Genomic DNA, 10490 nt, shown 5'->3' with positions numbered 1-10490 from the left:
TAATTGTATGTAGATTAAAGGTTAAGTTTTAGGAAGTTGCCCTCAGTGATTTATGTTTTAAAAAGTATACTTGACCTCTGCACCATTACCACTAGGTTATTATGTTTTACTACATTTTGCCATAATACCCGTAGAAACTAGTGTGTTATAATTGACCATTGCATAATAAATCTACTTTTTTTTCTTCAGATCAGAAGTCAAAATTTCACTGTTAAAATTTCAGCTCAGTGTGAGATTTTCCTTTTGTCAAACTATAATACAAGAGTGGAATTACTGAAAAATATGTCACTTCCTGCTAGTCTGGTAAGTTCAATATATTAACTTTGTTATAAAATATAAAGTTACCAAGCCTTATTTTTCTTACTTGTATTCTCGTTTATACAAGTAATACTATTACTGTAGCTACTGTCTGCTTATAATACACAGTCATATTTTACTGCAATCATTAGCAAATTAAGACACAAAAGTTATGTAATTTGCTGTAAATTAATACATGGGACTGGCACATTATATCTCAATTTAGCCTAGTCATTTCCTAGACCGATTAATAAGTCATATTCCCAAATCCTGCATTTCTTTAATCATTTGGCACCAAATTGCTCTTATTGAGGACAAAGAAAAAAGCGTTACTGATGTATAAATTATTTTTTCTGGCCCAGAATGCTGATCCTATGCCTTTCTAAGTCATATAAACTACAGTTTATAGCAAAATGCAAAAGTACATTAAAAAAATAAAGTGAACAAGTAGATTCTGAAAGCATATTAATGAGTAGCAAGGCACAATAACTCCATATATTTACTTTAAAACAATTTTACTAAGAAAAACATATAAAATATTTCAATGCAAAAAATAATTTTTCTGTCTTGATGATGATATCATCATTAAGGATAGTAGGGTTATCAAGGACATTGGCTAGGTGAAGCTATTGACGGGAACATGGCGCATGAGAGGTGGTATGTGGGTAGCGTGGCTGTGGGTTGACGTGATGACGTAGGACGTCACGCTCTCCGCCTCCCCCCCCTCGGCTCGGCTGCACGGCTGACTGAACAACCTGCTCTCATGTCGGAACCTACCCGCACCCTGGCTATTTCCGTGCGCTAAGCGCTGCTGTGTGCCTCTGCCTCTGCCTCTTGTTTTGTTTGGCTTACCTCCTTGCCGCTGCCGACTCCCGGGCCCGGATGTGGTGACGTGGTGATGCTTCAGCGTGGTGTTGACTCCGTCGCTCCTGCCGCTTCCTCCCTCCTGCTTTACATCTCGCTCTGAACAAGTTCCCTGTGTGGGGTCTCTCCGTGGAGTGCGTCTCCGGCTCCTGCTGTCCTCTTCTTCCCCCCCTGGCGACAGAGTGAGTAATCTCTTTGTGCTCCCCCTACCCGATGGTAGCTTGGATAAAACAGACAAGCTGAATAATTATACCAAGGAAAGCTGCTATTCTCCTTGTGCTCTCCCTCAGGTACTCCACATGACTTAGCCCTCTCCTTGTGTGTTTTCAGTTCTCCCCTGATTTGTTATGTCTCCTCCATTGTCGTTGTGGTGATCAACCTCCCTGTAGCTGCTGATCCTAACTAACCCTGACTGATGATCAATGTGCTGCTGTAGGACTCTCTAGGGGAGGTTGTATGAAGACCAAGATCAAGATACATTTAACCCCGTTTAGAGGCTTCCGATTCTGTCCGCGTACTTTTGATTAATACCCCTTTTCTCCTCTATATTGCTGGGACTAATCTTACCGACCCTACTCCGATAGGTTGCTGGTATTAATATTTTTGGGGGAAAAAAAAAAAAGAAGCTAATCACTGAGAACTTCGGGAAAGAGTCATTTTCTTCTTTATTTATGATTGAACGAGCCCACCGGATCCCAGGGGGAAAACCAATCCCAGGGAGACAACCTCGGACATTCCTTGCCAAGCTATTGACCTCAGGGGACAGAGATACCCTCCTGAGAAGGGCGCGGGAATCCGCCCCGGTTGTATTTAACGGGACTAAACTGGCCTTTTTTCCCGATTTTTCAAAAGATGTACAAGAAAAGAGGCGCACATTTATGACCGTCAAAAAGAGATTAAGAGAAAGGGATATTAAATACTCTCTTATATTCCCAGCCAAATTGCGTATTGTTTATGACGATAAAAAAATTTTTTTTGACACCCCGGAAGAAGCTGAGGATTGGCTTGAGCGAAACAACCGATAACTTGACTGGGATATGTTCTGGCGGGAATAACCAGTACTATAAGGGGCTTATACCCCTAAATGTATTCTCCTGTGCGCCCTAATGGGGGTGGCTGAGTGGGGGGGGAGGGTGGGAGGGATGGTCATAGGAAAGAAATCTACTACAATATGTGGTGGATTGCTTGTAGGAGGAGGGTGAGGGGAGGGGGGGGTGGGGTTGGGCTGTGGTGCGTCAAAGTAGGTGTGGTTTCCCTTATTTTAGTTTTTTTTGTCTTGTTCTTCCTCTTTCTCCGGTTTTTCCATCTGACCACTCTTAATGACGCTGACTAGAATTCTTGCTTGGAATATACGAGGTCTGGGAGATAGAGGTAAGAGACAAGCGATTTTTGATTTAACTCAGGCCCACTTACCAGCAATATTTTGCTTGTTAGAGACCCACCTTACTGAGGAGAATACTAGAGTGCTCGACAGGGGATGGGCTGCGCACACGTTTCATTCCACCCTCTCCAACTACTCGAGAGGTGTCACGGTGTTGATACACAGACTTATTGATTTCGTTTGTGAGGCATCCTCTGTTGACCAACAGGGGAGATTTATTTTCCTATATTGTAGGATAGGGGGGAAGATATGTATCTTGGCCTTTGTCTATATCCCACCGCCGTTTTCTCTCTCGGTTCTTAACTCTCTTCTACTATTCATGGATAAATGGCCAGAATGTCCAACATTGATTATGGGTGACTTTAACTGTGTCATCGATCCTCTTTGTGACAGGGTTTCTACGAGAGCTAGGAGTGACAGTCCGCTCCGGGGGTCCCCCCTGGCACGGTTCTGCATGGAGACTGGATTTGAGGATGCTTGGGAACATCTGAGACAGGGGAAAAGGGCTTTTTAATGCTCTAGCAAAGCAGGTAAATCATTGTCCAGAATAGATCTTGTATTGATTAATAGTAAATATGTGAAACTCATAAAGCGAATGAAATATGAAACAAGGTCAATATCAGATCACTCTCCGATACTAATTGAACTATGTCTATCTCAGGAAAGATATATACCAAAATCTCCCTTTAGATTAAATCCCTATTGGTTATCAGTTATAAAGACACATGAAGCAATTCGAAATGATATAGGCCGATTCTGGGATATTAATTATGGTTCAGCAAAAATTCAAGTAGTATGGGATACCTATAAGGCGTATATGAGGGGATTGATGGTTAGTAATATCGCGAACCTTAGAAAGGAATATGGAAAAAAACAGAAAAATCTAGAAGAACACGTAGTGTTGGCGACAGAATCCTTCCATATGCACAAGACGGAGAAGAATAGGGAAAATATGCAAAGAGCCACACAAATATATGCTAAGTTTTTATTGGATAAGGCCCAACAGAACCTTTTTTTTAAGGGGCAAAAATACTTTACAGAGTCAGGGCGACCTGGTAAACTCCTCGCTAGAGTAATCTCCAATCAACAACCTAAAAAACATATAGATAAGGTCCGATTGAGTGATGGTAGGATAGTCACTTCACAGGGCCCGGTGGAGAAGGCCTTTCTTGACTACTTTGTTGATCTGTATAAAGCTGACTCCAACATTACAGATGATAAGATAGATCTCTATTTAGATAGGATCAAGTTTCCAACTATTACTGAGATGCAAAAGAAAGCACTAGAATTGGAGGTCTCAATTCAGGAACTTGAGGGAGCTATTAAACTATGCTCAACTAACTCCACCCCTGGCTCAGACGGGCTTCCATATGAATTCTATAGTAAATATGAGGACTGTATTCTTCCCAGACTGTTGGAGGTCTTTGCTGAATCAACAGAGGAGGGGATGCTTCCAGACTCAATGATGGAGGCCATAATAATATTAATTCCAAAAAAAGGCAAGGACCCTTTAGATTTAGAATCCTATAGACCAATTTCACTGCTTAATGCAGATGTAAAGCTTCTTGCGAGGGTCCTGGCTACAAGGCTCTCCAGGGTCATTTCCTCCATTGTCCATCCTGATCAGAGCGGCTTTATACAAAACAAGGGTACACACCATAATCTACACCGACTCTTTTCTAATATCCAGGCCCCGGGGGGGACTGCCCGCTCCATCCTGTCATTGGATGCCTCTAAGGCCTTTGACAGGGTAGAGTGGCGCTTCCTCTGGAAGGTTCTTGCTAAGATGGGCTTTGGGGAAAAATTTATACGTACTCTTAGGTTGCTGTATAGATCCCCAAGGGCAAAACTGAGTCTCAATGGAATTCTGAGTAGTAGTATTGATTTAAACAGAGGCACCCGACAGGGTTGCCCACTATCTCCCCTGTTATTCGATATTTATATCGAGCCCCTTGCGTTGGCCATCAGGCAGGATGACCAGATTAAAGGATTCGGTACCCTAGGAACACAGGACCGCATCTCATTATATGCAGATGATGTCCTGTTTTTTATAGACCATACGGAAACCATTCTTCCTAGGATTATTCAAATGGTTAACGCATTTGGTGAGGTATCTGGTCTCCGAATAAACTGGGCAAAAACTAGTCTGCTCCCAATGGATCCCCTGCCACAAAAGGAGGTTCCTGCTACACAGTTGGATATCGTTGATACTATTCAATACTTGGGTTTGACTATATCGCCTCGGGTTGAAAATTTTGTACAACTCAATCTGATCCCCACAATGGTAAAGATCAGAGCTAAAATAGGAATCTGGCTGAAACTTCCCCTATCCAGAGCTGATCGAGTTTCACTAGTTAAAATGGTGATATTACCACAATTTCTTTACGTGCTCAGGAATACACCTATTTGGATACAAGACAAACATTTTAAACTCATCGAAAGAATAATTAATGATTTAATATGGGGAAGAAAGCGAGTGCGAATTAAGCTGGAATACTTGTATAAATCAGTGGAGTGGGGGGGTTTAAATCTCCCCTACTTTAAAGGGTATTTTATTGCAGCCCAGCTATTGAGGTGCTATGAATCAGAGGACAGTGCACTCCTGGGGAAGTTGGTAACTAGCCACGCTCATAACAATATTTTTACCTTGTTGGAATCCGGGCTTTTGAAGAGCTACGAGCAAGGCTATAAAGAGACTATAAATCTACTCCTGAAAGTGTGGGGTACAACTAGGACATGGTTGAAGGTTAGGGGTTCACTCACATTTACGCCTCTTTGGCATAATTTCTATTTACAAAGGTTAGATGATATTGCAGCTGACACATTTTGGCAGAAGAATAAAATATTATATATTTCACAGGTAGTTAAAGATAGAGAAATTAAATCCTTTACAGAAATGACACATAATATAAGAAATCTCTCATGGTTTAGGTATTTTCAATTGCGATCTGTACTATCCAGTTTGGACGATAAACGTCTGCTGGATATAGATAATTTATCTTTTCTGAATGATTTGGTAGGGGGTACACCTCTTAGAACTAAGATTTCCAATATATATAAGTTATTAATTAAGGCACGGTTTAGCGATACACAATCACCAGGACAAAAAGCATGGGAAGCGGACTGCCCGCATTTGCGAGTAGAAGGGTGGGAGAATATTTTTGGGAATCTGACTTCAGTATCCCAGAACTTTAACCATGTTCTAATACAATTTTACATTTCCCATAGACTATACATTACCCCCCTATGGATGAATAAATGCGGGTTGAGAGCCACGTCCAACTGCCCCAAATGTGATATTGTAGGAGCAGACTTCCTCCACATGATTTGGACTTGTCCAGAACTTGTAAAATACTGGAATAGCATTAATAATTGTATTATCCATAAACTAAAAATTCGAATTCCTTTTGAACCACATGTATTCGTGCTTAACGACTTTTCCAAATTAAAAAATCACAAGTATCAAAAGATCTTTCTGAGCAGAATATTGATGTTGGCTAGAGTTCTGATCAGTCGGACCTGGTTTGCCCGATCCACTCCAGACACAAATATATGGATAAATTTAACCGATAAGGTAAAAAACTACGAGAAAACTATATATAAATGGAGGGAAGTTGAGGACCAGTGGAATAGGATATGGGGTGGCTGGAAGATTGACTAATTGAGGTCATGTTGGTTTGTTTATGGGGGTCCTACTTTGACGCACCACAGACTAGGGGGGAGGGAGGGGAGGGTTTTTTCTAAATGCAACCAAAAGATGAACTGACTATATTTATATTTATCTACATTTGGTTGGGTCACTAAGAATTGAGGGGTTGTAAAAAATTTTGCTGTTAATGCTTTGTAATTTTCCCAATAATTTTTTTTGTTAAAAAAAAAAAAAAAACATGGCGCATGAGAACACAACAAGGTTGCCAGCCCTATAGATTGAAAAGTGCATGCTTACAAAGTTGCTAGAGAACCATGGTGCCCGAGATCACTGTGTGAGGCATACTGCTTCCTCCTTTAAAGAGAACCTGTAATGCTGAACATGGTGTATTATCTGCAGGTAGAAAGTTACAGAGCAAGAGGAACTGAGCAGATTCATATACAATTTTATTAGAAAAGATTCAGTAAAACTTGGAATTTATTTATCTAAATTGTCCAGTGGGTGAATCAATTTCATGTATGACTGTGTATACAGATGTAGCTGTCCGTCTATAAGAAGGACTGCAGAGATTTAAATAAACACATTAAAATTCATACTGAATCTTTTTCCACAAAACTATACATTAATCTGCTCAGCTCCTCTGTATATTACTGCTGTATATTACTGCCTGCAGATTCCACCCCATGTTTAAAGTGACAGGTTTTCTTTAAGTTTTAACAGTAAGTGGAGAGGCAGTTCCTGAAGATTCCAGACTGTCACAGCAATGGATCACACAGATTTTCTATTGGTTTGAGATCTGGGCTTTGACTAGGCCATTCCAACATATTTACATGTTTCCCCTTAAACCACTCAAGTGTTGCTTTAGCAGTGTGTTTGGGGTAATTGTCCTGCTGGAAGGTGAACCTCCGTCCTAGCCTCAAATTACGCACAAAGTGGTACAGGTTTTGCTCAAGAATATCCCTGTATTCAGCACCATCCATCTCTGACCGGTTGTCCAGTCCTGGCGTCTGAAAAAACATCCCCACAGCATGATGCTGCCACCACTATGTTTCACTGTAGGGATGGTGTTCTTTGGGTGATGTGATTGGTTTGCGCCATGCATAGCGTTTTCTTTGATGGCTAAAATGTTCAATTTTAGTCTCATCAGACCAGAGCACATTCCTCAATACATTTTGGGAGTCTACCACATGACTTTTTCGCAAACTCACAACATGCCTTTTTGTTTTTAGCTGAAAGTAATGTCTTTCTTCTGGCCACTTTGCCATAAAGCCAACTCTATGGAGTGTACGGCTTATCGTCATCTTATGTACAGATACTCCAGTCTCTGCTGTGGAACTCTGCAGCTCCTCCAGGGTTACCTTAGGTCTCTGAGCTGCCTCTCTGATTAATGACCTCCTTGCGCGGTCTGTGAGTTTTGGTGGGTGGCCGTCTCTTGGCAGGTTTGCTGTTGTGCCATGTTCTTTCCATTTGGTTATGATAGATTTGATGGTGCTCCTGGGGATCATCAAAGATTTAGATTTTTTTTTATAACCTAACCCTGACTTGTACTTCTTAACAACATTGTCCCTTATTTGTTTGGCGAGTTCCTTGGTCTTCATGGCAGTGTTTGGTGAGTGATGCCTCTTGCTTAGGTGTTGCAGCCTCTGGGGCCTTTCAAAAAAGGTGTGTATATGTAATGACATGAAATGACAGATTATGTGACACTTAGAGTGCACACAGGTGGACATCATTTCACTAATTATGTGACTTCTGAAGGTAATTGGTTGCAGCAGAGCTTTTTATGGGCTTCCTAATAAAGGGGGTGAATACATACGCACATGCCAATTTTCTGTTTTCTATTTCTAAACAATCTGCCAGGGGAGAGGCAGGAGCTCATCATACACATTAGACTGCGAGCCAATCCCGCCATTCTTGGCGGGTTTGGCCAACAATACACTAATTTGCATGGTGACCTTTACTCAGAGTTCTGACTCAGACTTATATGATTGGCCAACTCTCTATTCTCAGCTGGGCTCAACAAGCCTCTATTGTGTAAAGAGCGAGTCCCAAAGATGGGACCACCACCTATTGAATATTTATGGCATATACTGTGGAAATGCCTTCAATGTCCCAGAAGGAAATAGTCCATTTAACTATAAAAGTGCACCTATCAACAGATTTGTACCTATGAAACTGACTGATTTGTTGCATGTGCACTTGGCAGCTGAAGGCATCTGTGTTGGTCCCATGTTCATATGTGCCTGCATTGTTAAGAAAAACATTGTTTTAATATGTGCAAGCTTGTGTTGCTGTTACACCTAGAGGCTCTCTGCACTTTGACAGGGCCAGGCAGGGAAAACGTTATCACGCCTGGACTTATCAATCAAAGTGGTGAGGGTGTGCCAGTTGCAGAGAGAGCAGAACCTCTCAGTGTAATGGCAATGCCCTTGTTGCTTCTAAAGGTTCATTTGCATATATTAAAACAGCATTTTTCTCAGCAATGAAGGGAACATATGAACAATGCAGATGCCTTCAGCTGCCAAATGTACATGTAACAGGTCAGCCAGTTTCATAGGTACAAATCTGCTGACAGATGTCATTTAAGTAACTGCTGCACTCTAAATGAACACACTGAGTTGCATGCGATTTGTAAACTGCAGCTGTCAATCCCTTAAGGACCCTCGCCGTACATGTACAGCGCTGGTGGACGTGACTTAAGGACCAGCGCCTTACATGTACGGCGGGCTGATGCTGCACCCTCCCGATCAGCAGCATGGACCAGGCAGTCACTGACAGGCGGGCCCCTGCTGCATACACCGGCATTGGTGAAAACACTGATGCCGATGTATTAACCTCTTCTATGCTGTGGTCAAAGCTGACCGCGGCATGTAGAGCGTTTGCAGAGGGTACCGTGCCCTCTGCCACCCCATAGGGTCCCCCCGCTGCTGTGTCGGGGACCCGATGGCAGAGAAGTCAAGCTCGATGCCTTCCATAGGCATCGGGGCTTGCCTTCTACGGAAGCCTATGAGATCCAGCCCTTAGGTTGGGTCATACAGCTAGGCTGTCAGCATACAAGCTGACATGCACTATATTACAATACAGGATGTATTGTAATGCATTGCAAAGGGGAATTTTTCATAATAAAAAAACCTGAACGCCGTAGAAAAAATAAAATAAAAACTTTGCTAAAACAATCATTTTTTTCACATTAGATCACAAAACGTTGACATATTAGGTATTGCCGTGTCCGTACCAACCAGGTCTATTAAAATATTACATGACCTAACCCCTCAGATGAACACCATAAATTTTTTTTTTAAAAAGGGTCAAAAAAGCATTTTTTTTGGTCAACTTACATCACAAAAAGTGTAATACCAAGATATCAAAAAGTCATACACACCCCAAAATAGTACCCATTAAACCGTTCTCTCATCCCGCAAAAAATGAGACCCTACCAAAGACAATCGCTCAAAAAATAAAAAAAATTATGACTCTCAGAATATCAAGACACTAAAACATGATTTTTTTCGTTTCAAAAATGCTTTTATTTTGTTAAAAGTGAAAAAAATTAATATTTATATTAGGTATTGCAGTGTCTGAAACAACCAGATCTATTAAAATGTATCATGACCTAACCCCTCAGGTGAACACCGCAAAAAAATAAAAATAAAAACTGTAAATAAAAACTGTAAAAAAAACATTTTTTGTCACCTTACATCACAAATAGTGTAATACCAAGCGATCAAAAAGTCATATGCACCCTAAAATAGTACCAAACTGTCATCTCATTCTGAAAAATGAGCCCCTACATAAGACAGTCTACCAAAAAATAAAAAAATAAAACCATTTTGTTTTCAAAAATGCATTATTATGCAAAACTGAAACATACAACCAAAAACATATTTGGAATTGTCGTGTCCATAATAACCTGCTCTATAAAAATAGCACATGATATAACCTGTCAGATGAACATTGTAAATAACAAAAAATAAAAACTGTGCCAAAACAGCTATTTTTTGTTACCTTGCCTCAGAAAGAGTGTAATATAGAGCAACCAAAATGTATATGTACTCTAAAATAGTACCAACAAAACTGCCATCTTATCCCATAGTTTCCAAAATGGGGTCACTGTTTTGGAGTTTCTACTCTAGGGGTGACATGGCAACTTAAAATTATCCCAGTGAAATCTGCCTTCCAAAAAACATATGGCGTTCCTTTCCTTCTGTGCCCTGCCGTGTACCCATACAGCAGTTTATGACCACATATGGGGTGTTTCTGTAAACTACAGAATATGGGTAATAAATATTGAGTTTTGTTTGG

This window comes from Bufo gargarizans, chromosome 1 (assembly GCF_014858855.1).
Source record: "Bufo gargarizans isolate SCDJY-AF-19 chromosome 1, ASM1485885v1, whole genome shotgun sequence".
NCBI classification, from domain to species: Eukaryota; Metazoa; Chordata; class Amphibia; order Anura; family Bufonidae; genus Bufo; species Bufo gargarizans.
Note: the sequence above shows the minus strand (reverse complement) of the source record.